General features: G+C 45.1%; 1 pseudogene; it reads left to right on the forward strand.

The window, feature by feature from the left end:
- Positions 1–7917, forward strand: part of LOC111971334 (palmitoyltransferase ZDHHC5-A-like) — a 49197-nt pseudogene that overhangs the window by 25875 nt on the left and 15405 nt on the right.

Below are 7917 nucleotides of genomic sequence, written 5' to 3' on the forward strand. Positions count from 1 at the left end.
AACGAAATGGCAGCCCTGCCACTTGGTTTGTATGAAGCTGAAAGATGGGCAGACGAATGTAACCCCTCTCAAATTCATAGGATGGAGCTTACTGTCAACAATGCTACCGTGATATTCCTTCCCTTTACTGAGGGGTTCAGAGGCAACGGGGGCATTTGTGGTTCTTGTTATGAATAAAGACAATTGATCTAACTTCTCCTCCCTCGGTCTTCTCCCTCCTCTCTCTTTCAGGTGTCCATGGCTGTCGAGCAGTTCTCGGTTGCCGTGCCGATCTACAAAGTGCCATCTTCCTGTTCGTCCTTGCCAACTTCTGCATGGCCACCTTCATGGACCCGGGCATCTTCCCCAAGGTGTGTGTGTTGTGTTGGTGTGTTGCACAGATGTATAACAACACCAGCCTCTTCCATCTCATGCTCTCTGCAAACTCTCTGTATGACTGTCTACTGCCAATGCAGTGTAAGTATAGTATTGAGGTGTGTGTTCATGCTGGTCTAGTAAGGGGATGTGTTTGTGTGTGTGTGTGTTCATGCTGGTCTAGTAAGGTGTGTGTGTGTATTCATGCTGATCTAGTAAGTGTGTGGTGATTCATGCTTGATCTAGTAAGTGTGTTTCATGGCTGATCTAGTAGGGGTGTGTGTTTCATGCTGATCTAGTAAGGGTGTTGTTTTGCTGACTAGTAAAGGGTGGTGTGGTGTGTGTATTCATGCTGATCTAGTAAAGGGTGTGTGTGTTTCATGCTGATCTAAGTAAGGTGTTGTGTGTGTGTTATTCATGCTGATCTAGGAAGTGAATGTGTTCATGCCTGATCTAGTAAGGGGGTGTGTGATGTGTATTCATGCTGATCTATATGTGTATCTTGCTATTAGTAAGGGGGTGTGTGTGTATTCATTGCTTGAATCTATAAGGGGTGTGTGTGTGTATTCTATCTGATCAGTAAAGGGTGTGTGTGTTTCATGCTATCGAGTAAGGGTGTGGTGCTGTGGTATTCATGCGATCTAGGAAGTGTGTTCATGCTGATCTAGTAAGGGTGTTGTTCATGCTGATCTAAGTAAGGTGTGTTGTGTGTGTTATCATGGCTGATCTAGTAAGGGGTGTTCATGTGTGTATTCATGCTGATCTAGTAAAGGGGGTGGTGTGATATTCATGCTGATCTAGTAAGGGTGTGTGGTGTGTATTCATGCATCTAGTTAAAGGTGTGTGCTGTGTGTGTGTCTGTGTGACTGTGTGTGTGTGTGGTCGCTGTGTGTGTGTGTGTGTGCTGTGTGTGTGGTGTGTGTGTGTGTGTGTGTGTGTGTGTGTTGTGTGTGTGTTCATGCTGATCTAGTAAGGGTGTGTGTGTGTGGTGTTGATTCATGCTGATCTAGTAAGGGGTGTGTGTTTATGGGTCTAGTAAGGGGGTGTTGTTAGTGCTGATCTAGTAAGGTTGGGTGGTTTGTGGGTTCTAAGGGTGTGTGTGTGTGTGTGGGTGTTTATGTGGGTCTAGTAAGGGTGTGTGTGTGTGTGTGTTTATGCTGATCTAGTTAAGTCTTCGTGTGTGTGTGTCATGCTGATCTAAGTAAGGGTGTGTGTGTGTGTGTGTATCATGCTGATCTATAAGAGGTGTGTGTGTGTGTGTGTTGTTTTTATGTGGGTTTAGTAAGGGTGTGTGTGTGTGTGTGTTTATGCTGATCTAGTAAGGGCTGTGTGTGTGTGTGCGCTGTGTTCATGCTGATCTAGTAAGGGGATGTGTGTGTTTATGCGATCTAGTAAGGGATGTGTGTGTGTTCATGCGGATCTAGTAAGGGTGGTTGTGTGTGTGTGTATTCATGCTGATCTAGTAAGGGTGTGTTTGGTTGTTCATGCTGATCTAGTAAGGTGTTGTGTTGTGTGCGTGTTGTTCATGCTGATCTAGGTAAGGAGGTGTGTGTGGGTTTATGCTGATCTAGTAAGGTGTGTGTGCGTGTGTGTTCATGCTATCTAGTAAGGGATTGTGTTTGTGTTATGCGATCTAGTAAGGGGATGTGTGTGTGTGTTGTTCATGCGGATCTAGTAAGGTGTGTGTGTGTGTGTGTGTATTCATGCTGAATCTAGTAGTGTGTGTGTGTATTCATTGCTGATCTAGTAAGTTGTATTCATGCTATCTAAGTAAGTGTGTTCATGCGATCTAGTAAGGGGTGTGTGTTTATGCTGATCTAGTAAGGGTTTGTTGTCATGCTGATCAGTAAGGGTGTGTGTGTGTTCATGCTGATCTAGTAAAGGTGTGTTGTGGTGTTATCATGCTGATCTATAAGGTGTGTGTTGTTTATGTGGTCTTAGTAAGGAGGTGTGTGTTTATGCTATCTAGTAAGGTGTGTGGTGTTTATGCTGAATCTAGTAGTCTTGTGTGAGTGCAGTAGGTATGGTGTGTGTGTTTATGCTGATCTATAAGGGTGTTGTGTTTATGCTGATCTAGTAAGCGTTTGTTGGTGATCTATAAGTGTGTGTTCATGCTGAATTTGAGAGGTGTTTATGCTGATCTAGTAAGCGGTTGTGTGTGTCATTGCTGATCTATAAGGTGTGTGTGTCTGTGGTGTGTATCATGCTGATCTAGTAAGGTGTGTGTGTTGTGGTCTAGTAAGGGGTTGTGTGTTTATGCTGATCTATAAGGGTGTGTGTGTGTGTTTATGTGTTGTCTAGTAAGGTGTTGGTTGTTATGCTGATTAGGTAAGGTTGTGACGGGTGTGGTTCATGTATCTGAGTAAGGGTGTGTGTGTGTGATTCATTGCTATCTAGTAAGGGTGTGTTGTTAGGTGGTCTAGTAAGGGGTGTGTGTTGTTTATGCTGATCGTAGTAAGGGGATGTGTGTGTGCTTTATGGCTGATCTAGTAAGGGTGTTGTGTTATGCTAGATCTAGATAAGGATGTTGTGTGTTTAATGCTGATCAATTAAGGATGTGTAGTGTGTGTGTAAATGCTGATCTAGTAAGGGGATGTGTGTGTTTGCTGACGACAAGGTGGTGTGTGATCTAGTAAGGTGTTGGTCGGTAGCTCTAAGGGTGTGTGTGTGGTGTGTTAAATGCTGATCTATAATGTGTGTTGGTGAGTGTGTGTGTGGTGTGTGTGTAATCTGATCTAGTAAGGTGTGTGTGTGTGTTCATGCTGATCTTGTAAGGATGTGTTGTGTGTGTTAATGCTGAATCTAGTAAGGGGATGCGCGTAACCATGTGTGGTTTAATGCTATCTAAAGGTGTCGTGTTCATGCTGATCTAGTATAAGTGTGTGTGTATCATGCCATCTAGTAAAGTGTGTGTGTTATGCAGCTATCTTAAGGGATGCTGTGTGTGATTTCATGCTGATCCTAGTAAGGTATGTGTGTATTGTGGTGTGTGTCGTTGTGTGTGGTGTGTGTGCTGTGTGTGTGTGTTGGTGGTGTGTTGTGTGTGTGGTGTGTGTGTGTCGTGTTGCTGACTGTAGGTGTGTGTTGTTCATCTGATCTAGTAAGGTGGTTGTAGGTTCATGGTTTGTGTGTTTATGGGTGTTATGGTCTAGTAAGGAGTGGTGTGTATTGTGTGTGTTTATGATGGGTCTAGTAAGGTGTAAAATGTGTGGTTTATTGCTGATCTAGTAAGGGATGTGTGTTGTTTATGCTTAGATCTAGTAAGTGGATGTGTGTGTGTGTTTATGCTGATCTAGTAATGGATGTGAGGTATTCATGCTGATCTAGTAACGTGGTATGTTGTGTTGTTGTATTCATGCTATCTAGTAAGGGTGTTTGTTTTCATGCTGATCTAGTAAGTGTTGTGTTCATGCCTGATCTATTAAGGTGTGTTGTTCATGCTATCTAGTAAGGGTGTGTGCATGTGTGTGCATCTAGTAAGGTGATGTGGTATGTTTATGCGTATTATAGGGGGGGTGAGGCGGGGTGAGTGTGTGTTTATGCTGATCCTAGTAAGGGGATGTCATGCTAGTGTACTAAGAGTATTTGTGGTTCTCCAGGATGAGGATGAGGACAAGGAGATGATTTCCGCGCTCCGCTCTATAAGACGGTGGAGATCCGAGGCATCCCAGTCAGGATGAAATGTTTCCAACCTCCGCTTCTACAGACCGCCCCGCTGTGCACACTGCTCCGTTGTGTGACAACTGTGTGGAGGTACGCGCCACACACACACACCGTCTTCACATCAACATACAGCTGGACAGGGGTCAACTCTGCATCACGCACCCTCTAAAGCAGGTCTGCCAACCCCTGTTCCTGGAGAGAGAGCGTCGCTGGTAGTTTCACTCCAACCCTTAAGGAGCCACACCTGATTCCTAAGAATTAGCTGCGTTAAAAGCTGATTCACTGGTTTACCACGGTTATGAAATACAAAGCGAGCTAAGGAGGTTGATGTTGAAGGCGAGAGAGGAGGCTCTCAGATCGACGGGGAGTAACCTAGGGGTGGGTTCTCCAGATGCATGGGTGAAGTTAACCTACAGAAGGGTTCTGCCAGTGGAGCATGGTGATTAACGCTACAGGAGGGTGGTTCTCCAGGCAGGTTGAGTTAGCAGGTTGTTTAGGAGCTGGGATACCTACAGGAGGTGGTTCTCCAGGAGCATGGTTGGAGTTACCTACAGGAGGTGTTCTCCAGGAGCATGGTGGAATTGACCTTACAAATCTCTCGCGTGCTGCTCTGTGCCCCTGCGCAAATCAAATCACATTTTATCGGTCACATACAAGTGTTTAGCAGATGTTATTGCGGGCGTAGCGAAATGCTTGTGTTTCTAGCTCCAACGGTGCAGTAATATATCGAACAACTTCACAACAATGCGACGATATGCATGCAATGCTTTATTTTAAAGTAGATTAATTTTTTTATGATGCGATCCGGTAGCTCAGAGCTCCACAGGTCAGCCCGCCCCCCCCCCTCTCGCGCTCACTTTTTGTTCCGGCACCTCCCGATTTTACAAATGAAGCATTGCTGGCTGCCCCCCTGGACTAGAATTTGCTCTGCCATTGCAAAGATGAGCTGTCATCACATAAATAATGAGCGATATGCTTACCACAAAAGAATACTGCATACCCTTTGAGAACAGAGACGGAGATCAACATTAAATCAAAKCAAAGTTTATTGGTCACGTACGCAGGATACAGCGGGCGTAAACAGTGCAATGACATGCTTACAGAAGARGCGTTGTTGCCTTATTCATGCCCAWTCTTCTCCTTGAAGAGCTAYGTAGACCCCTTGTTAGCATCAGAKCCAACACTCCGCCCGACCCGTCCCAAACAATCACACCCTCTTATCTGATGTGTTTTTGTCTGAGAACTAAACCGTTGGTGTGCGTTTGTGTTGACGTTGTTCTTAAAGGCCCAAAACATTTCATCTCTACAACGGCCCCATGATAATCCTCAAATGTGACCCCCCCCTCCCACTATCCCTCCCTCCGTCCCGGTCTCCCTCCGTCCCTGTCTCCCTTCATCCCCCCCCTGAATGAAAACATACAGGTCATAATCTCATCACGGAGAGAGAATAATCCTCTGTCTTCCTCTCCCTCATCCCTCCCTCCATTTATCTCCCTCTTTTATATGACGCTCCGTGTTTGATGTTTACACTTTAAATATGTTGCATTGATGAATGGAGGATGTCTTGAGGGGAAATTAATAACCTACTATTCTTTTTTTCTTTATCTTCTCTATCATTCTCTCGCTCTTTCTTTCTCTCCTGTCTCTTTCTCTCCCTCCCCATCGCCTGTCTCTCTCTCTCTCCTGTCCCTCTCTCTCTCTCTCCCCCAGGTGACGGGGAAGTTTAGGGGAGGAGTGAACCCTTTCACTAATGGCTGTTGGAAGAACGTTTCTCACGTGCTCTGCAGCTCCCAAGCGCCCAGGTCTCTCTCTCTCTCTCTCTCTCTCTCTGTCTCCTCTCTCTCTTTCTCTTTCTATATATATATATATTTTATATATATATATATAGTATGTTAATAGTGTAGATCTGGTTGCATTACTATCGGTTCAAACAGTGTTTTGAGCTGCGGTCATCCCTGCATGCTATTAGGGGTTTGACTGANCTTTTATATGACGCTCCGTGTTTGATGTTTACACTTTAAATATGTTGCATTGATGAATGGAGGATGTCTTGAGGGGAAATTAATAACCTACTATTCTTTTTTTTCTTTATCTTCTCTATCATTCTCTCGCTCTTTCTTTCTCCATTTGTGCTCTTTCTCTCCTGTCTCTTTCTCTCCCTCCCCATCGCCTGTCTCTCTCTCTCTCCTGTCCCTCTCTCTCTCTCTCTCTCTCTCTCTCTCCACCAGGTGACGGGGAAGTTTAGGGGAGGAGTGAACCCTTTCACTAATGGCTGTTGGAAGAACGTTTCTCACGTGCTCTGCAGCTCCCAAGCGCCCAGGTCTCTCTCTCTCTCTCTCTCTCTCTCTGTCTCCTCTCTCTCTTTCTCTTTCTATATATATATATATTTTATATATATATATATAGTATGTTAATAGTGTAGATCTGGTTGCATTACTATCGGTTCAAACAGTGTTTTGAGCTGCGGTCATCCCTGCATGCTATTAGGGGTTTGACTGAGACTAGGTCCTCTTAGAGCTGGATAGATACACGGGCTTCCGCCTTTTTTAAAGTACTCAACCTGGGTGGGATTTGCTATGGGTTGGGAGCAATCAGCCAATGACCAGAGCGTAGTTTTTTTTCCAAATTGGGTTGCCTTTAGTTGAAAATGGGGTTAAAGAWAGAACACTGGCATCTAGTGGCCACAATAACTGAATGAGAAGTTGGTTCAGAACCCCAGCACTGCAGGTGGAGATAAATCACCAATTTTATCTTTATGCTTTTTTTCAAATCACAAAATAAGAAAAGTGACTACTTTTAAATGGAGATGCCGTCACAGGCACCATAATGGCACAGATACGAAGATGAGTCCTCTATCTCAATGGGTCCTCTTCATCCTCCTCATCTTCTTGCTCTCCCTCGTCCGTTCCTTCTCTTACTACTCTTTCTCCCTCCTGTCCCTCCCTCTCTCCATCAGCTACCCTCTTCTCACTCTCCTCCTCTTCCTCCTTGTCCTTTTAATAACACGATTTTGATTTGGTCTTCATCAGGTACCTGGGGAGGAAGAGGAAGCCTCACAGTGTGGTTGTCCAGCCTCCGTTCCTCCGGCCACAGCTCACTGACACCCAGCTGGCCGCCAAGGTCCTCGACAAACCCCCCGAGAGAGATCCATAACACATACTCTAATCGCAAAGTTAAATCTAGAATTGGACTTCCTAATTTTTGCAACAAAGGCATCCTTACGCCATGCCTGCCAAACATGACCCTCGTAAAACTGACGCATCTTACAAATCCTCGAGCTTCGGCGATGTATTTACAAGATAGCCTTCCAACACCCTAACTTCAACTAAATTAGAATGCAGTCTATCACAGTGCCATCACGTTTTGTCACCAAAGCCCGCATACAGCCATTACTTCATCACTGGACCTGTAGCTGTGCATTCGTCATTGGCTGGCTCGCTTCTGAATACCCAGCGCCGAAATTCCCACTGGCTCAGTCATGACTACAAGACGCTCTGCTAGGTAAAATGTCCCCGCCTTAATCTCTGCTGCGCCATGGTCACTCTTATCGCAGCACCCTACCTGTAGCATTATCGCGTTCCAGCCAGGATCATAGTCGTCACTTGTATCACCTCCCTATTAAAGGCCAATTTTCCTTCTTTGGCCGCCTCTCCTCCTCCATGTTCATCGTGACTTGCCTTTAGTTGACTGGAACGTAACTAACTAAATAATTTCTGAAAGCTGGAACACTTATTCCCTTCACTTAGCCTTTACACGGCACCAGCTGTCAGAGGAGCTCACAGATCAAGTTGCACCATGTACCACATAGCCCATGCTATAAATACCCAAACAACTACCAATCTTCTTCTCTCTACTCTAAGTTATTATATTTTATTTTGCTCCTTTGCAACGACGGCCCAG

The sequence above is a fragment of the Salvelinus sp. IW2-2015 genome, linkage group LG13 (assembly GCF_002910315.2).
Source record: "Salvelinus sp. IW2-2015 linkage group LG13, ASM291031v2, whole genome shotgun sequence".
Taxonomy (NCBI): Eukaryota; Metazoa; Chordata; class Actinopteri; order Salmoniformes; family Salmonidae; genus Salvelinus; species Salvelinus sp. IW2-2015.